Source organism: Mustelus asterias, chromosome 1 (genome assembly GCF_964213995.1).
Source record: "Mustelus asterias chromosome 1, sMusAst1.hap1.1, whole genome shotgun sequence".
Taxonomy (NCBI): Eukaryota; Metazoa; Chordata; class Chondrichthyes; order Carcharhiniformes; family Triakidae; genus Mustelus; species Mustelus asterias.
In genome coordinates this window covers 40730234-40752145 of record NC_135801.1, presented here as the reverse complement: position 1 = coordinate 40752145, position 21912 = coordinate 40730234, and positions in this window count along the sequence as shown.

Genomic DNA, 21912 nt, shown 5'->3' with positions numbered 1-21912 from the left:
TACAATCCTCTCGAGGGCAATTGGGATGGACAATAAATGCTGGCCTTGCTAATGCCACATTCCATGAACGGAAAACTTTGAAATGTTTCCTTTTAATCTCCATGTCAGCCTGGAAAAGTGAATCGTGTGGAGGACGGAGAAGATCTGCAGAGAGATTTGGACAGGCTGAGTGAGTGGGCGAGGATATGGCAAATGGAGTATAACGTTGAGAAATGCGAGGTTATACACTTTGGAGGAAATAATAACAAATGGGATTATTATCTCAATGGAAACAAATTAAAACATGCTACCGTGCAAAGGGACCTGGGGGTCCTTGTGCATGAGACGCAAAAGCCCAGTCTGCAGGTACAACAGGTGATCAAGAAGGCAAATGGGATGTTGGCCTATATTGCGAAGGGGATAGAATATAAAAGCAGGGATGTCTTGATGCACCTGTACAGGGCATTGGTGAGGCCGCAGCTGGAATACTGTGTGCAGTATTGGTCCCCTTATATGAGGAAGGATATATTGGCATTGGAGGGAGTGCAGAGAAGGTTCACCAGGTTGATACCGGAGATGAGGGGTTTGGATTATGAGGAGAGGCTGAGGAGATTGGGTTTGTACTCGGAGTTTAGAAGGATGAGGGGGGATCTTATGGAGACTTATAAGATAATGCGGGGGCTGGATAGGGTGGAGGCGGAGAGATTCTTTCCACTTAGTAAGAAAGATAAAACTAGAGGACACAGTCTCAAAATAAAGGGGGGTCGGTTTAAGACAGAGTTGAGGAGGAACTTCTTCTCCCAGAGGGTGGTGAATCTCTGGAATTCTCTGCCCACTGAGGTGGTGGAGGCTACCTCGCTGAATATGTTTAAAGCGCGGATGGATGGATTCCTGATCGGTAAGGGAATTAAGGGTTATGGGGATCAGGCGGGTAAGTGGTACTGATCCACGTCAGATCAGCCATGATCTTATTGAATGGCGGGGCAGGCTCGAGGGGCTAGATGGCCTACTCCTGCTCCTATTTCTTATGTTCAGGGTACAGTGAACCCTGAGGCTTGTGGGTTTTAGATGCACTCCCAAAACTTGAGTACATAGCATGATATGTTCGGCACAACTTGTGAGGCCGAAGGGCCTGTTTTGTGCTGTAGTTTTCTAGGTTTCTATGAACCGACACACGAGTGCAGTACTGAGGGAATGTTGAATTATCGGAAATGCTGTCTTTCAAATGGAACAATGAACAGTGGCCTTACCTGCCTGATGTGTTTGAAATCACCTATGGAACCTGAAGAGTAGAGTTCTCCATGTCCTGATGCTAGGGGATTTTCACAGCAACTTCATTGAAGTGTTAATATAAGCCTACTTGTGACACAAACTTTAAAATTCATTTAGATTAAGTTGTTGACCTAGATTTTGCAATACTAATGGCAGTGAATCTGTCTCCCCTGAAACTGATTGCAACTTCTGGAGTCCATGCATGAACAATTAAACACAGTAAGAAGTTTAACAACACCAGGTTAAAGTCCAACAGGTTTATTTGGTAGCAAAAGCCACACAAGCTTTCGGAGCTGCAAGCCCCTTCTTCAGGTGAGTGGGAATTCTGTTCACAAACCGAGCATATAAAGACACAAACTCAATTTACATGAATAATGGTTGGAATGCAAATACTTACAACTAATCAAGTCTTTAAGAAACAAAACAATGTGAGTGGAGAGAGCATCAAGACAGGCTAAAAAAATGTGTATTGTCTCCAGACAAGACAGCCAGTGAAACTCTGTGGGAGTTACAAATAGTGTGACATGAACCCAATATCCCGGTTGAGGCCGTCCTCGTGTGTGCGGAACTTGGCTATCAGTTTCTGCTCAGCGACTCTGCGCCATCGTGTATCGTGAAGGCCGCCTTGGAGAACGCTTACCCGAATATCAGAGGCCGAATGCCCGTGACCGCTGAAGTGCTCCCCCAACAGGAAGAGAACAGTCTTGCCTGGTGATTGTCGAGCGGTGTTCATTCATCTGTTGTCGCAGCGTCTGCATAGTTTCCCCAATGTACCATGCCTCGGGACATCCTTTCTTGAACAATTAAATGCAGAAATTCAGAAGCTGATATCTAAGTCTACACTTATGCAGAGGGTGTGCTATAGAATAGCCACAAACTGCATTCAACTGGAAATCATTGAACTAATGAGAATTTCTACTTTTGCTGTAAAAAGAAAACCTTGGAAAATAGTTACTATTGGTGTGTTGCTGGGATTTTAATGGTGTCCTGGAAACTGAATTAGATAATTAAACCCTCAAGTTGTTTGTCATTCAGTAAAATTATGGCTGATCTGCAATCTGCCTTTGTCCTATATCCATTAATTTGTTCATTTAACAAAAATTCAATGTTCATTTTAAAATTAATGAATAGTGTCAATTGCCATTTGCAGTCAAATGTTCTAAACATTTACCACAGTGTAGAAGTGTTTCCTAATTTCATTCCTGAAAAATTTGATTCTCTGTTTGATGTCTTCCAGTCCTGGACTCCAATCAGCAGAAATAATTTCTCCCCATCTATTCCCAATATCTTAAACTATCATCAACTTGCCCCTTAATCTCTAAATTCCAGTGAATAGAATTTAAGTTTGTGTATGCTCTCATAATTTTAACAGTTGAATGTGCAGCTTTCATTCTGAGATTGAGGTAGAGAATAAAATGTCAAGCTTTACAAAAGTTCATTTAAAAATCTAGAATTTGGCATAATGGAGTATCTTGACATTCCACAAATATAAAACTATTCAGGTCAAAGGTCATTCTGGTAAGAACCGAAAATGTTGGAAATACTCACCAAGGTGGACAGTCTCAATAGTTAAGTGTCAGGTTGACCTTTTTATCATTGAGTTCTGACTGAAACATTACCTCTTTCTCAGCACAGATGTTGTCTAATGTGCTGAGTATTTCCAGCATTTTCTGTTTTTCCAGATTTCCAACACCTTCAGTATTCTGCTTTTATATCATTCTGGTAATTCAAGGCTGCACTCTCAAAGGGCAATATAGTTTTCATAATGTATTATGTGCAGAACTGCCTGCACTATTCCTGTTGTGGTCTAACCAGAGTTTTGCATAGCTGTCCCATGACTTCTATCCCCTTTGATTATTTTCTGATATTTTAATCTGTGCATGTAGACTCCCAAGTCTATTTGGGCCTCCACTATTTACTAGTTTTTCACCAGTTGGTACCCAACCTTTTTTTAAGGTCCAAAGTGAACAACCTCACCCACCTATCTTGGACAAATGGTTGCAAATTGCAAGGGGAATAGTCAGGCATTTCTGCAGACGCAAATGAGACTCTGGGGATGGTATGTTGCCTCCCTGATGCAAGGGTCAAAGATGTCTCCGAGCAGCTGTAGGGCATTCTGGAGGGGAAGGGTGAACAGCCAGCTGTCGTGGTGCGCTTAGGCACCAACAATATAGGTTTTTAAAAAAACAGGATGAGGTCCTACGAGATGTAGTGAGGGAGTTAGGAGTTAAACTAAAAAGTAGAACCTCAAAGGTAGCAATCACAAGATTGCTACCAGTGCTACATGCTAGTAGCCAAGATTAATACATGGTTTGTGGGATGGATTCAAATTCCTGGGACATTGGAACCAGTTCTGAGGGAGATGGGACATGTACAAATTGGATGGTCTGCAACTGGGCAGGACTGGAACCAATGTCTTAGGGGAGTGTTTGCTGGTGCTGTTGGGAAGGGTTTAAACTAATATGACAGGGGGATGGGAACTGATGCAGCAAGTCAGAGGGAAGTAAAGTGGGGACAAACAAAAGACAGAAAGGGGAAAGTGGAAGGCAGAGAAACCTGAGACAAAAAGGGCCACATTACAACATTCTAAGAGGACGATAAATGCCAAAAAATACAAGCCAAAGGTGCTGTGTCTCAATGTGAAGAATATTTGTAATAAGGTGGATGAATTAACTGTGCAGACAGTCATTAACGGATATGATATAATTGGGATCACAGAAACCTGGCTCCAGGGTGACCAAAGATGGGAACTCAGCATCCAGGGCATTCAACATTCAGGAAAGATGAAAGGAAAGGGGGGTGGGGTAGTGTTGCTGGTTAAAGAGGAGATTAACGCAATAGTAAGGAAGGACATTAGCCTGGACTGCACGGTGAATGCTGCCTGACTGAGGAGTGCTTTTGGAGTTGGGTGAAAATAGGGAATTCAAGTAGTAAATTATAAGGAGGTAAGTAGTCTTGCTTTCAGGGTGAGCTAAATTAGTTGTTTGGGAAGTTAAAAGCTGCACTTTAGTGCATTCCTGCAACAGGAATCAGCTGAGTCAGCTCTCGACTGCACTTGGCTGGTTGTTTGTACAACTAGTTAAAACCAGTTCCAGGGCTTTGTAAATTTTGCCTATAAAAACAAAGGCCTCACAGTGCTGCTCTGACTGCATGGTGAGTGCTGCCTGACTGCGAGGAGTGCTTTTGGAGTTAGGTGAAACGGGCAGCAGAGGCTACAAGGGAGAGTGCTGATTGGTAAGTAAGTGTTACTCTTGATTCTCTGAAACTGACAGTGATTTTGGACTTTAAAAAACTTGTGACATCACAGGAGGGCTGTAATTTAATTGACTAATGGAGCTGTACTAAATTTGAAAACCCATTTAAATTACTGGTTAGACATTGTGTTGAGACTGAGGTAATGAGAGAATTTTTAAAAAATTAAATAGTTTTTAATTTGAGTTTTAAATTTTAATTTAAGAGATGGAGGGTCAGGTGATGTGGTGTTCATGCATGATGTGGGAGCTGGTGGACCCCATTGTGGTTCCCAGTGAGCATGTCTGTAGTAAGTGTTGGTTGCTTGAGGAACTCTGGCTCGGATGAGCTGGATTCTGAGCTTCAAATGCTGCGACACATCAGGGAAGGGGAGAGATACCTGGACACTGTTCCAGGAGGCAGTCACACCCCTTAGATTAAATACCTTGAATTCGGACAGGGCTGCGAGTGAGGCGGGTAGAGGGATCCAGGAGATAGGGTTGCAGGAGCCTCAGTCCCTGAACTTGTCCAACAGGTTCAAGATTCTTGCTCCCTATGTGGACGGGAACGGGGACTGCAGGGAGGATGAGCAAACTGACCACAGAACTGTGGTACAGGGAGCCGTTCAAGTGGGGGGAGAAAAAAGAGATGTAGTTGTAATTGGGGATAGTATAGTTCGGGGCATTGACACGGTTCTCTATGACCAGGATCGAGAATCCCGAAGGTTGTGTTGCCTGCCTGGTGCTCGGATTCAGGATATTTCATCTGGGCTGCAGAGGAACTTGGAGTTGGAGAGTAAAGACCCAGTTGTTGTGGTCCATGTAGGTACAAATGAAATAGGTAGAACAGGAACAAAAGTTCTGCTAAGGGAGTATGAACAGTTAGGAGCAAAATTAAAAAGCAGAACCAAAAAAGTAATCTCTGGATTACTACCTGAGCCATGAGCTAATTGGCACAGGGTCAATAAGACTAAGGAGGTAAATGCGTGGCTCAAAAATTGGTGTGGGAGGAATGGGTTTGAATTCATGGGACATTTGGCACCAGTATTGGGGAAGAGGGGACCGATGGGACGGTCTTCATCTGAATCGTGTAACTAGGGCTGCAGATAGGGTTTTAAACTAAATGGGGGGGGAGATGGGGTTCAGTTGTACGGAGAATTATAAAATCAAAGTTAAAGGCGAGGGTAGAAGTGCAGGTTAATGGAGCTGAGGGCTCAGGAGAGGTTAGTAAAGTTTCCAGACCACGTAATAGAACAGTGTATAGAAGGTGGCAGGAATCTCAGGCAGAGCAAGAAAGGTAACAAGTATGAGAAGGGATGCAGGATTGAGGGTGTTGTACCTAAATGCGCGCAGTATACGGAACAAGGTAAATGAGCTTGTTGCGCACATTGAAATTGGCTGGTACAATGTTGTGGGTGTCATGAGATCAGGGCTGGGATCTAAATATCCAAGGAAATGTGCCCTATTGGAAGGACAGGCAGATGGGCAAAGGAGGTAGGGTTGCATTGTTAGTAAGGAATGAAGTTAAATTGATAGCAAGAAGTGATATAGGATCAGAAGGCATAGAATCTCTGTGGGTAGAGTTGAGGAATTGCCAAAGTAAAAAGACCCTAGAGAAGGTTATGTACAGGCCGCCTAGCAGTAGTCAGCGTGTAGGGTAGAAAATAAATCGGGAAATAGAAAAAGCATATAAAAAAGGCGTGGGGGACTTCAATATGCAGGTAGACTGGGAAAATCAGGTAGGTAGTGGATTCCAAGAAAAGGAATTTGTGGAATGTCTAAGATTTTTTTGGGAGCAGCTTGTGACAGCCAAGTAGGGAACAGACTATTCTGGATTTGGTGATGTGTAATGAGGCAGACTTGATTCGGGAACTTAAGGTGAAGGAACCCTTATGGAGTAGTGACCACAATATGATAGAACTTACCCTGCAGTTTGAGAGGGAGAAGCTGGAATCAGATATAACGTTATTACAATTAAATAAAGGTAACTACAAAGACATGAGGGAGGAGCTGGCCAGAGTTGATTGGAAAGGGAGCCTAGCAGGGAAGACAGTGGAACAGCAATGGCAGGAGTTTTGGAGGGTTATTCGGGAGGTACAACAGAAATTCATCCCAAGGAGGAGGAAACATGCTAAGGGGAGGACGAGGCATCCATGGCTGACGAGGGAAGTCAAGGACAGCATAAAAGCAAAACAAAAAGCATAAAGTGGCGAGGATTAGTGGGAAGCCAGAGGATTGGGAAGCCTTTAAAAGCAAGCAGAGGACAACGAAAAAAGCAATAAGGGGGAAGAAGATGAAATGAGTGTAAGCTAGCTAGTAATTTAAAAGATAGGAAGAGTTTTTTCAATATATAAAAGGTAAGAGAGGCAAAAATAGCCATTGGACCACTGGAAAGGTAATAATGGAAAACAAAGCAATGGCAGAGGAACTGAAGTTACTTTGCATCAGTTTTCACGGTGGAATACACCAGTGGCATGCCAGAGCTCCAGGAGAGTCAAGGGGCACAAGTGAGTGTAGTGGCCATCACTAAGGAGAAGGTTCTGGGGAAACTGAAAGGTCTGAAGGTGGATAAATCACCTGGAACGGATGGACTACACCCCAGGGTTCTAAAAATAGCTGAGGAACTTGTGGAGGCATTGGTGGTGATCTTTCAGAAATCGCTGGAGGCAGGGAGGGTACCAGAGGACTGGAAAGTAGCTAATGTAACTCCGCTGTTTAAGAAGGGAGGGAGACAGCAGATGGGAAAATCTAGGCAGGTTAGCCTGACATCGGTCATTGAAAAGATTTTAGAGTAAGAAGTTTAACAACACCAGGTTAAAGTCCAACAGGTTTATTTGGTAGCAAAAGCCACACAAGCTTTCGGAGCTGCAAGCCCCTTCAGGTGAGTGGGAATTCTGTTCACAAACAGAGCATATAAAGACACAAACTCAATTTACATGAATAATGGTTGGAATGCAAATACTTACAACTAATCAAGTTTCTTAAAGACTTGATTAGTTGTAAGTATTCGCATTCCAACCATTATTCATGTAAATTGAGTTTGTGTCTTTATATGCTCTGTTTGTGAACAGAATTCCCACTCACCTGAAGAAGGGGCTTGCAGCTCCGAAAGCCTGTGTGGCTTTTGCTACCAAATAAACCTGTTGGACTTTAACCTGGTGTTGTTAAACTTCTTACTGTGTTTACCCCAGTCCAACGCCGGCATCTCCACATCAAGATTTTAAAGTCCATTATTGAAGATGAGATCACAGAGTACTTGGAAGTGCATGATAAAGTAGGACCGAGTCAGCACGGCTTTGTCAAATCTGTTAGAGTTCTTTGAGGAGGTAACAAGGAAGTTAGATAAAGGAGAACCAGTGGACGTGATTTATTTAGATTTCCAAAAGGCCTTTGACAAGGTACCACATAGGAGACTGTTGAATAAGTTAAGAGCCCATGGTGTTAAGGGTAAGATCCTGGCATGGATAGAGGCTTAGCTGACTGGCAGAAGGCAGAGTGTGGGGATAAAGGGGTCTTTCTCAGGATGGCAGCCGGTGACTAGTGGTGTGCCTCGGGTCAGTGCTAGGACCACAACTTTTCACAATATACATTAACGATTTGGAGGAAGGAACTGAAGGCACTGTTGCTAAGTTAGCAGATGAAAGAAAGATATGTGATGGGGCAGGTAGTACTGAGGAAGCAGGAGGGCTGCAGAAGGACTTGGACAGGCTAGGAGAGTGGGTAAAGAAGTGGCGGATGGAATACAATGTGGAAAAGTGTGAGGTTATGCACTTTGGAAGGAGGAATGGAGGCATAGGCTATTTTCTAAATGGGGAAATGCTTAGGAAATCAGAAACACAAAGGGACTTGGGAGTCATTGTTCAAGATTCTCTTAAGGATACAGGTTCAGTTGGCAGTTAGGAAGGCAAATGCAATGTTAGCATTCATGTCGCGAGGGCTAGAATACAAGAGGAGGGATGTACTTCTGAGGCTGTATAAGGCTCTGGTCAGACCCCATTTGGAGTATTGTGAGCAGTTTTGGGCCCTATATCTAAGGAAGGATGTGCTGGCCTTGGAAAGGGTCCAGAGGAGGTTCACAAGAATGATCCTGGAATGAAGAGCTTGTCGTATGAGGAATGGTTGAGGACTCTGGGTCTGTACTTGGAGTTTAGAAGGATGAGGAGGGGATCTTATTGAAACTTGCAGGATATTGCAAGGCCTACATAGAGTGGACGTGGAGAGGATGTTTCCACTAGTAGCAAAAACTAGAACCAGAGGGCACAACCTCAGGCGAAAGGGACAATCCTTTAAAACGGAGATGAAGAGGAATTTCTTCAGCCAGAGTATGGTGAATCTGTGGAACTCTTTGCCGCAGAAGGCTGTGGAGGCCAGGTCATTGAGTGTCTTTAGGTCAGAGATAGATAGGTTCTTGATTAATAAGGGGGTCAGGGGTTATGGGGAAAAGGCAGGAGAATGGTGATGAGATAAATATCAGCCATGATTGAATGAGCAGACCTGATGGACCAAGTGGCCTAATTCTGCTCCTATGTCTTCTAGTCTTATGGACTATGTGGAATCTGTATGGGTAGAGCTGTGGAACACCAATGGACAAGAACGTTAGCGGGAATTGTGTACAGACCACCAAACAGTAGTAGTGAAGTTGGGGATGTCATCAAGCAGGAAATTGAGATGCGTGCAGTAAGGGTACAGCAAGTATTATGAGTGACTTCAATCTGTACATTGCTTGGGGTTACCAATCTGATAGCAATGCAATAGAGGAGGATTTCCTGGAATGTATAAGGGATGGCTTCTTGATCATATGTCAAAGAACCAACTAGTGAGCAGGCCATCCTAGACTGGGTATTGTGTAATGAGAGAGGATTAATTAGTTATCTTGTGGTGCAAGATTCTTTGGGGAAGAGTGACCATTTTATGGTAGAACTCTTTATGAAGATGGAGTTAAGTAATGTCTGAGACTAGGGTCCTGAATTAAGGAAAGCTAACTTTTGATGGTATGAGATGTGCATTGGCTAGAATAAGCTGGCAAAGGATGCTTAAGGGGTTAGCAGTGGATAGGCAATGGCAGACATTTAAAGAACACATGGATGAACTTCGACAATTGTACATCCCTGTCTGGCGAAAAGGCAAAACGGAAGGTGGCTCATCCATGGCTAACGAGAAATCGGAGATGGTGTTAAAACCAGAGATAAGGCATCTACATTGGCCAGAAAAAACAGCAAACCTGAAGTCTGGAAGAAATTTAAAATTCAGCAGAGGAGGACAAAGGGTGTAATTCAGAAGGGGGAAAATAGAATACGAGGGCAAGCTTGCAAAAAACATAAAAACAGATTGCAAAGATTGTAGATATGTGAAGAGAAAAAGACTGGTGAGGACAAATGTAGGTCCCTTAGTTAGAATCAGGTGAATTCATAATGGGCAACAAAGAGATGGCAGACCAGCTGAACAAATACTTTGGATCTGTCTTCGCTAAGGAGAACACAAATAACCTTCGAGAAATACTAGGGAACAGAGGGTCTGGCATGAAGGAGGAACTGAAGGAAATCCTTTAGTTAGGAAATTGTATTGGGGAAATTGGGATTAAAACCTGATAAATCCCCAGGGCTTGATGCTCTGCATCCCAGAGTGGTTAAGGAAGTGGCCCGAGAAATAGTGGACTCATTGGTGATCATTTTGTAGCATTTTATAGACTCTGGAAGAGTTCCAGTGGATTGGAGGATAGCTAATGTAACCTCACTTTTTTTTTTAAAGGGGAGAGAGAAAACAGGGAATTATAGACAGGTTAGCCTGACATCAGTGGTGGGGTAAATGTTGGAGTCAATTATTAAGGATGCAATAACTGAGCATTTGGGAAAGTGGTGACAGGATTGGCCCAAGTCAGCATGGATTCACTAAAAGGAACAAATCTTCTGGAATTTTGAGGATGCAACCAGTAGAGTGGACAAGGATGTGTCTGGACTTTCAAAAGGCTTTTGACAAGGTCCCACACGAGATTAGTGAGCAAAATTAAAGCTCATGGTATTGGGGGTAATGTATTGACTTGATAGAGAACTGATTGGCGGACAGGAAGCAGAGTGGGAATAAACAGGGCATTTTCAGAGTGGCAAATAGTGATTGGTGGGGTTCAGTGCTGGGACCCCAGCTATTCACAATATATATTAATAATTTGGATGAAGGAATTGAATGCAATATCTCCAAATTTGCAGACAGCACTAAGCTGGGTGAGGAGGATGCTAAGAGGTTGCAGGGTGACTTGGATAGGTTGGCTGAATGGGCAAATACTTGGCAAATGCAATTTAATGTGGATAAATGTGAGGCCATCCATTTTGTCAAAAACAGGAAGGAAGATTTTCTGAACGTTGGTAGTTTAGGAAAAGGGGGAAGTGCGATGTGACTTGGGTGTCATGGTGGAACAGTCGCTGAAGGTTGGCATGCAGGTACAGCAGGTGGTGAGGAAAGCTAATGGCATGCTGGCCTTCATAGCATGAGGATTTGAATGTAGGAATAGGGATGTCATGCTGCAGCTATATAGGGCCTTGCTGAGGCCACACCTTGAGTATTGTGTGCAGTTTTGGCCTCCTGGTCTGAGGAAGAACATTCTTGCTATTGAGGGAGTTCAGCGAAGGTTCATCAAACTAATTTCCAGAATGGCAGGACTGACAGATGAAGAGAGACTGGATCGACTGGGCTTGTACTCGCTGGAATTGAGAAGAATGAGAGGGGATCTCCCAGAAACCTATAAAATCCTGATAGGACTGGCCAAGCTAGATGCGGGAAGAATATTCCTGATGTTGGGAAGTCCAGAACAAGGGGGTTAAAGTCTAATATTAAGGGATAAGCCATTCAGGACTGAGATGCAGAAGACCACCTTCACTCAGAGTTGTGAACTTGTGGAATTCTCTACCACTGAAAGCTGTTGAGGCCAGTTTGTTGGATGTGTTCAAGAGGGAGATGGACGTGGCCGTCATGGCTGAAGGGATCAAGGGGTATGGAGAGAAAGTGGGAGTGGGATACTGAAAGTGCATGATCGGTCATGATCATATTGAATGGCGGTATAGGCTTGAAGCGCCAAATGGCCTATTCCTAAACTTAATTTTCTATGTTCCTAAATGGCTTTCAATGTCCTAAGTGCATTGTTATTACTGAACAACCTCTTTGGCCCTGAAAAACAAGCTATTTTGCCATCCTGAGATACAAAAGATAGTATTTCTTTAAATGCCAATTGTCTTTTAATTCCATGAATTCCTGTTCATATCAGCTTTCCTCTTGAACTGAGACCCTTCTAGTAGGATATTGGACCATATAAACCAGAAAATTTAAGTCAAGTCTGCGGAGATCCTAACTGCTAACATACTGCAGTTGTTGGCAAACAAGCAGGGTCCCATTGCGGCTTGCACTCCAGTTATTCCTCCTGGAGTGCAGACCTGTGTTGGACATAGGTGAACAAAGATTAGGCTTCTTTCTCTCTCCATGCTGTTCCATCACCTTCAACTGAATTCCTTGCTAATGTTTGTTTAGAATTAACAATACAATGCCTATTTGAGCTAGCTGGCATCTGTGGAATTATGTCACTGAGTTGGGGGGTGATGGAGTGGAAGATGTTTACAAAACACCAAACAGACCTACACAGTTCTGTATTACTCAAGACTAGTTGTATATTCCTTGCTCTTTTAAGATTTCTCATTGCACAAAAGGTGAAAGAAAGACTTGTTATTTTACAGCATATTTCATGATCTCCAGACGTTCCAAAGTACAGCCAATTAAGTATTGTTGACGTGTAGCCTATGTTCTAACAAGAAATTTGGCAGTCAAAATGCACACAGTAACCTCAAACAGCAATGCAATAATGACCAGATAATCTGTGTCCTGTGATGTTGAGGAATCAAAATTGTCTTGGACACTGGGGAAAATGCTTGTGTTCTTCTTTGAAGTAACGTTATGAAATCTTTATATCCACTTGAAAGGGCCACCAATTAATGTCTCATCCAAAAGGCAGCACCGACTGCAGTGCAGCACTCTAGGCCTAGATTTCTGTGTTCAAATCCTAGAATGGGGCTTGAACCCACACTCAGTCCTGAGTCCAAGGTGTGTGCTACCCACTGAGCCAAAGCTGACAATGAACTGCTTGCATTTATAAAATAATTTTAACATAGAAATTGCTGCATGGTGCTTTATAAACAAAACAGTAAAGCACAGGAACAGGCCCTTCGTCCTTTCAAACCAGCGACGATCATGCTGCCTGCCTGAACTAGAACCATATGCACTTACGGAATCTGTATCCTTCAATTACCATCCTATTCATGTATTCTGCTATCGTACCTGTTCCCACCACATCAGGGGAAAAAAACCTACATTAAGCTAGAGGAGGAATATTATTATGGTGGGCATTAAGGATAATCTTAAATCTATTTAAATGACTGAAGATACAGTAGAAAAGAAATTGCCACGTGTGTAAGATGCCAGAGTTGGAGGAGCAAGAAGTGGGGCCAAGGGGATGGTGTGCAAGGTTGGAGAAGTTTAGACATTGCGAAAAGTGAGAACAGGGAAAGATTTAATATAAAAATATTAAATATAATGTGCTGGAGAACAGAAGTCCATGAGAACAGGCATGATGGATGTGTAAAACCTGGTAGTCCTGCAAGGTAGAGTTTTGGTGAGCTGAAATTTATGGAAAATGGGCAGAAGACCTGTACAGTAACTGGAGGTAACAATAGCTTGAATAATTGATTGAGATATGAATTGAGGTTGGGGCAGTATTGGACAATGTTCTAGAGGTGGATTTTGGGATAAGCGTGTGTGGCGCAGATCTCATACTTGTGATCACCTGAACCATGTGCTGTTTTCACCTCCTGGATGCAACGATTCCAATGCTATCCTGGTGGACCTCCCCAGTTGTGATTTGAGCTTTGACTATATGCTAACACACAGCTAGTCCCTTTCACCCTTTGTCTCTGTCCTTGCTGACCTGCATTTGCTTCAAGCTCAACAATGCCTTGATTTTAAAGTTCTCGTTCCTGTTTTCGAATCTCTCTGAAGCTATGCCCCTCCCTACTTCTGTAATCTCCTAGAACCCCCTGATGTTCCTGTGTCTCTCCAATTCTGCCACCTTGGACATCCGATTTTAATCACCCTGATATTGCGCCTTTAACGGCTGAGGCCCTACACTCTAGAATTTCATCATCACAACTCTTCTGCCTCTCCCCCTCGCTTCCTGAAAACTACCTCTCTTATTGGTGGGGGTAGCACAAAGCTAGTTGATTATTACAATAGCCCAGCTGGAAGCCTCTGTTTACAAAACTGGTAAATTCATACCTCTGTTTCTAGGCGTTTGTTCCCTCTAAAGATTTGGTGCAGCATGAAGGAAAGCTCCCATAGCATTTACATTAGGGAGGTGCAGTGGTATTGTCACTGGACTAGTGATCAGGGTAAGCCTCTGGGGGCCCAGGTTTGAATCCCACCATGGGAGATGGTGAAATTTAAACGCAATAGAATTTCTGGAATTAAAACTCTAATGCAGTGCATGAAAACATTGTCAATTGTTGTAAAAGCCCATCTGGTGAAAGAAACCTGCCACCCTTACCTGGTCAGGCCTATATGTAAGTCCGTACTCCAACAATGTGATTGATTGATTCTTAAATGCCCTCTGAAGTGACTTGGCAAGTCATTCAGTTGTATACAGCTGCTACAAAAGGAATGAAACTGGGCAGACCACCAGGCATTGACTTAGATAGCGGCAACCACCACAGCAAACCAAGCCCCCTTAGCCCTGCAAATTTCTTCCTTGGGATAGCTGTCTCACAGCCTGACATAGCGATACTCTCAGAATCATACCTTACAGATAATATCCCATGAGGTCAAATATAGGCACGAAAACCTCCTGCTGATTACCACGGACCATCCTCCCTCGGCTGAATAATCCGTACTCCTCCACATTGAACACCACTTGGAGGAAGCACTGAGGATGAGAAGGGCACAGAATATACTCTGGGTGGGGGGGGCTTCAGTGTTCATCACCAAGAGTGGTGCAGTAGTACCACCATAGACCGAACTGGCCAGGTCCTAAAAGACTTAGCTGCTAGACTGGGGCTGCAGGAGGTGGTGAGGAAACCAACAATAGGGAAAAACTACTTAACTTCCTCACCAACCTGCCTGCCTGATATTGTCCATGACAGTATCAGTAGGAGTGAAACAGTCCTTGTGGAGACGAAGTCCCGACTTCATCTTGAGGCTACCCTCCATCGTGTTGTGTGGCACCACCACTGTGCTAAATGGGATAAACTTCAAACAGATCTAGCAACTCAAAACTGGGAATTCAAGAGGTGCTGTGGACTGTCAGCAGCAGCAGCAGAATTGCACTCAACTGCAATCACATGGCTCAGCATATAAGACCATAAGACATAGGAGCGGAAGTAAGGCCATTCGGCCCATCTGCCCATTCTGCCATTACCGCCATCCCCCATTCTGCCATTACCGCCAAGCCAGGGGACCAACCCTGGCTCAGAGTTCAGGAGGGTATGCCAGGAGCAACATCAGGCATACCTAAAAATGAGGTGTCAACCTGGTGAAGCTACATGACAAGACTACTTGCATAACAAAAAGTGTAAGCAGCATGTTTACGACAGAACTAAGCCATTCCATAGATCAATCTAAGTTCTGCAGTCCTGCCAGATCCAGCATGAATGGTGGTGGACAATTAAACATCTCACTGGAGGAGACTCCACAAATACCTCCATCCTCAATGATGGAGGAACCCAACACATCTGTGCAAAAGATAAGGCTGAAGCATTTGCAACAATCTTCGGTCAAAAGTGCTAAGTGGATGATCCATCTTCTCTAGAGGTCCCCAACATCACAGATGCCAGTCTTCAGCCAATTCAATTCACACTACATGATATCAAGAAACTACTGAAGACACTGAATACTGCAAAGGCTATTGGGCCTTTCCCTGAAGACTTGTACTCTAGAACTTGCTGCGCCCCTAGCAAAGTTGTTCCAGTGCAGCTACAACATTGGCATCTACCCAGCAATGTGGAAAATTATCCAGCTATGACCCTCCTGTGCGGAAGAAACAGGACAAATCCAACCCAGCCGATTACCAGCCTTATCAGTCTACTCACGATCATTAGCAAAGCGATGGAAAGGGGTAATCAGCAACGCAATCAAGTCGCACTTACTCAGCAATAACCTGCTCACGGATGCTCAGTTTTGGTTTCGCCAGAGTCACTCAGTTTTGACGAAGGGTCATCTAGACTCAACATTGCCTCTACTCTCTCCCCACAGATGCTGTCAGACCTGCTGAAATTTTTCAGCATTTTCTGTTTTTGTTTCAGATTCCAGCATCCACAGTATTTTGCTTTTATTTCACTCAGCTCCTGACCTCACTTCAACCTTACTTCAAACATGGACAAATGAGACGAATGTCAGAAGAGGGGGGGGGGGGGGGACTGACAACCCTTAACATCAAGGCAGCATTTGACTGAGTGTGGCATCAAGGAGTCCTGACATAACTGAAGTCAATGGGAATTGGAGAAAACCATCTGCTGATTGGAGTCATAGTTGGCACAAAGGAAGATGATTGTGGTGGTTGGAGGTCAATTGTTTCAGCTCCAGGACATCACTGCAGGAATCCCTCAGGGGAGTGATCTCGACCCAGCCACCTTCAGCTGCTTCATCCATAACCTTTCTTCCATCATAATGTCAGAAGTGGGGATGTTCACAGATGATTGCACAACATTCAGCACCATTTGTGAAGACACAGATACTGAAGCAATCCATGTCCAAATGCTGCAAGACCTGGACAATATCCAGGCTTGGGCCGACAAGTGGTAAGTCACATTTGCGCCACACAAGTGCCAGGCAATGACCATCTCCAACAAGCGAGGACCTAACCCATTGCCCCTTGACATTCAATGACACTGCCGTCACTGGCCTGGATGAATGCAACTCCAACAACACTCAGGAAGCTTGACACCATATAAGGCAAAACAGCCCGCCTGATTGCTACCCCTTCCGCAAACATGCAATGCGGCAAACAGTGGCAACCGTGTGTACCATTTACAAGATATACCATGGGAACTCACCAAGATTCCTTCAGCAGCACCTTCCAAACCCACAACCATTTAGAAAGAGAAGAACAGGAGATACCTGGGAATACTACCAACTGAAGGTTCCCTTCCTAGTCACTCACTATCTTGACTTAGAAATATATAGCCACTCCTTCTCTGTCGCTGGGTCAAAACCTTGGAATTCCCTCCTATAAGGCACTGTCGATGTACCTACACTTCAGAAACTGCAGCAGTTCAAGAAGGCAGCTCACCTGCATCTTCGAGGGTAACTAGGGATGGGCATAAATACTAATCTAGCCAGTGATGTCTACATCCCATAAATGTACGGGAAATAGGGGTGGCACGGCGGCACAGTTGGTAGCACTGCTGCCTCACAGCGCCAGGGACCCAGGTTCAAGTCCAGTCAACGGTGACTGTGTGGAGTTTGCACATTCTCCGTGAGTTTCCTTTGGGTCCTCTGATTTCCTCCCACAGTCCAAAAGTTATGCAGGTTAGGTACACTGGCCATGATAAATTGTCCCATTGAGTCCCAAGATGTGTAGGTTAGATAGATTAGTCATGGGAAATGAATGGGGTTATGGGGATAGGGCGGGTGAGAGGACCTGGGTAAGATACTCTCTCTGTCCAAGAGTTGGTGCAGACTCGATGAGCCGAATGGCCTCCTTCTGCACTGTAGGGATTCTATGAATGGATAAAATAAACATAGTTGATTTATTTTTGCAATACCTTTTTTAGTATTTTATTTGCATGACAATACACTTGGCCACCTAAATATCAGAAAGCTTGGCTTTCTCCAAGGACCTTGTCATCGATCCAATAAACATGTCAACCAATTGAAGTTCCTAGTTTTCTCTTGTGGTAAATCACAAAGATTATTTGTGAAAATAAGATTTCAACCTCAACCTCATCTCTTGAGGTAGAAAGTTGCAGGTTTGCATTCCACTTCAGGGAATTAACATAACCTAGGCTGATGCCCTAGTGCAGTAATAAGGGAGTGTTGCACTGGGGGAGGTGCTATCTTTCTGCTGAAATGTTAACCTGAGACCCTGTCTTGTGTCTCAAGTGAACAGTGAACATAAAAGATCACCGAGTCCTATTTTGAAGAAGGGGAAAGGTTTTTCCAATGTCTTAGCCAATATGCATCCTTCAACCAACATCCAAGAACAGATTATCATTGTTTATGAGCCATTGTTATGTGCAAAATAAATGTCATATTCAGTTGCACAAATCTGCAATGAAAAGCTAGAATTGGTTGGTAATAGTGAACATGAAGCTATTGGATTGCTGTAAAAAAAATCTAAGTGGTTCACGAATGTCTTTGAGAGGGGGAAACCTGACATCTATACCCAGAATGGCCTATATGTGACTACAAACCTATATGTTGTAGTCAGTCCAGTTCAAACTCCACGGAGCGCTAGTTTTGATCCATGGACAGCTTGCGTTTTAAAAGTTTGTCTTGCATTATGCTGGTGAACTGGCGATGTTTTCAATGATCTGTTTATTTCAGCATGTGGTACATTTCAGATTGCTGCATAGCTGCACACCCATTCATCTTTTGAGGGAAACTTGTTCTAGACCTACAGCAAAGTGGTTGACTGTTGACTTTCTTCTGAAATGGTCCAGAAAGCTATTACGAAGTAACTGAATAAAACAAAATAGATGGTTAATGACCACTCTGCCTTAACGTAGGCATTGGGCTCAGAAACCACAAAGGCACACCCACCCCATCAACGCTGTAAAATACCCCTTCCTAATAGCTGGGGATTTGTACCTGTTGAAACAGTTATTTCATCTCAAACAACAATAATCAAAACAGAAGATGTTGAAAGGTCATTAACACGAAATGTTAACGTCATTTATTTCCCCAAACATGCTGCCACACCTGTTGGATATTTCTGACATTTACTGTTTCATTTCAGCTTTCTGTCATCTGCAGTATTTTGCTTTTGTATTATTGAACAAGAGTTTAACCACACCTCCCCATGACATTTAACTGTATTATCCTTACTAAATTACTCACCATTATCATCCTGAAGGTCACCATTGACCAAAAACTTAACTGCATTAGACAAGTAAATACAGTGGCTGCAAGAGCAGGTCAGATACATGCTGATTAATATGCAGTCAGCTAACAACTCAGCACCAGACAAGGCACAAGTGTGGAGTGCTTGGTTCTTTCCTTGACGAGTGCTGTTCCAACTGCTTTCAAGAAGCTCGACACGCAGGGCAAAGCAGGCCATTTGACTGGTAGTTCATCTACCACTTTACAAAACTCCTTTCTTCAACAGCTGCAGTGTGTACCATCCACAAGGTGCACTTCAGCAACTTGGCAAACCTCCTTTGAGAGCACTTCCCAAACCCAGGACCTTATAGCCATTGGTGGCAGGATTGTGATCAAGAGGGTGCAGATTTAAGGTAATTGGCAAAGGAAGCAACGGTGAGATATGGAAAAGGATGTCCATGTAGTGAGTGGTCAGAATGTGGAATGCCCTGCTTGATGGTGTGGTGGAGGCAGATTCAATCAAGGTATTCAAGAGGGAATTATCTGGAAAGGTTATGGGGAGAAGCTGGGCAAGTGACACTGGGTTAAATTCTAATTCAGAGACTCAGCATAGTCACAATGGGATGAATGGCCTCTTGTAACCATTCTGTGATTCTAACCTCTACCATCTGGAAGTACACGGGCAACAGGTGCATGAGAACATCACCATCTCCACATCACACTCCAACTTCTCTCTAAATCACTGGGTCAAAATCCTGGACCTCTTTCCCTAATAGCACTGTGGGAGTACCTTAACCGCACAGTTTGCAATAGTTCAGAAAGGTGCACTTAATCGACAAGTGTCATAATCCACAAGGGCTACCATCAAGGGCTGGAATAAGGGATAAGACTGCATAACTCACTCTGGCTGGCAATGACGCAATTGGCTGAATGGCCTTCTGTGCTGTGAGGCTTTCTATGTTTCTATGTAAGGTGGTCCATCATTTTCTCAAATGGTAAATAGGAATCAGCAATAAATGTTGGATTTGCTAGTACACCCACATTCCATAAATTATCTTTATTTTATAAAAAATATAGCAACCAATTTCTGCAAAGTAAGTCCCAGAAAGTCATGAGATTAATACTGGTTGGAATGCAATCCATGGAAAGTTGAAGCAATTGGATGTATGTTGAAGGAAACTTTAGACTAATGGGACATTGCAGTTGCTCATAGCTTGTTAGTGAGGGCTTTGAATACTTTGTAATAAAACAACCAAATGGCAAATCCCAACTAGTACCCAGAGTTGACTCTTTTGTTTAAGCATAAACTAGCAACTATTAGCAACACTCCCACAGATATTCTGGATTAGGAATTCAATTGTGATGTTTATTGTGTTTTCATTCCAAGCCAGACAATCCAACATAACAGGGGATAAAGAATTTTAAAAGTAGGAATACTGTACTGTAAAGTGTGGTCTTAGCTATTAAATGGCAGTGGGGAGCTGACAAACTGTGGCAGCTGATGAGACATTGAGGGGAATTTTCCACCCCCATTTTCAGCAGATTGGAAGGCTAGTGAGGGTGGAAGATACAGTGGGAGTACCCAAATGGCTTTTCCACAGGCAGGATTTCCCCGCACATAACAATTCCACCACCATTCAAACACCACCACCCCTCCCCCTCCCCCCCTCCCTACCCCACAAGCTGGTGTGAAGTCCTTTCAGTGGGGTTTATGACAGGTCTGGACAAACAGGTACTTGGCAAGTGGTCCCTGTGAGGATCGCACAGGTAAGTACATCCCCAAGGCAGGCGAGAGTCATTCCTGTGCACTGCTGCAGAGGCTTCCTTTGGGAAGTTAGGGGTGAGGTTTCCCTGGGGGAGGGTGGTCCTGTTCCGCGGGGTAGGGGAGTTCCCCCCCATAGTCATCACCCCTCACTTTGAAAAAGACACAATATTCCTACTTTGTTTCCTGTCTGCAAGTTAATTCCAAATCCATGCTAATATATTACCCCAGTCCCATGCACATTTTATTTTGCAACCTAACCTTTTATGTGAGACTTTATCAAAAGCTTTCTGAAAATCCAAATACACCGCATCAACTTGTTCACTTATCTTTTGTACTAGTTATATCCTCAAAAATTCCAATAGGTTTGTCAAGCATGATTTTCCTTTCATAAACCCATGTTGACTTTGTGTAGTCCCGTTGATATTTTCTAAATGTTGTGTTATCACATCCATTACAATAGACTGTAGCATTTTCCCTACCACTGATGTTAGGCTATGTTAGGGAATGTGTCTGTCATTCCCTGTTTTCTCCTTCTCTCCTTTTGAAAGTAGGGAAGGTACATTTATCACCCTCCAATCTGCTAGGACTTTTCCAGAATCTACAGAATTTTGGAAGCTGACAACCAATACATCAAATGTGTGTGTGTGTGTCTGCTGCTCCTTTGAGTCTACAAAGTTCTCCTCACTAACATTGTGCCACAGACCCATGCAACAAACTGACATAGTCATATTGTTCAAATCATACCTTGCAGCCCACTGCTCAGACTTCTACTGGCAGGATAGACCCGTCAGAGGTGGCAGTAGAGTGGTACACAGTCAGAAGGGAGTGACCATGGGAGTCCTCAACATTGGCTTCCAACCCTATGAAGCAATATCAGTCAAACATGGGCAAGGAAACCTCCTGTTGATTACCATCTGTCATTTTAATTTGGAATAATACTAAGAAGAAGCACTCTGGGCATGAGACGTAAATGTTCATCAAGAATGGTTCAGTGACTGAGATCCCTGAAAGATATAGCTATTTGGCATCGCCAGGTGATGAGCAAATCACCAAATGGAAAAAATATACTTGATCTCTGCCTCACCAACCGACCTGTCACAGATGAATCTGTCCATGACAGCATCAGTAGAAGGGATCACTTTACTGTCCGTGTAGAAAGTCTCAGCTTCATAGTGAGGACACCCACCACCGTGTGACACTACCAAGTGCTAAATGGGATAGATTTAGAAAAGATTTAGCAGCTCAATAATGGGCATCCATGAGGCACTCTGGGCTATTACCAAACAGTAGAATTGTACTCAGCCACCATTGCATCTGTAACCTCATGACCCAGCATATTCCCCAATGAGGGTGGAAGAGCATGACAGAAGCAGCCTCAGGCATACCTGAAACTGTAGTACTAACCCAGTGAAGCTGCAACACACGACGACAAACATGCTGAACAGAAGCAGCTTAATGCGATAGACAGATAAGTGATTCCACAATCAACAGATCAAAGATTTGCACATCTATCACACCCAACAGTGACTGGTGGTAGAAATTCCATACCTAACAGCAGAAGGAGCTGCACAAATAGTCACATCCTCAATGATGGGGAAGTGC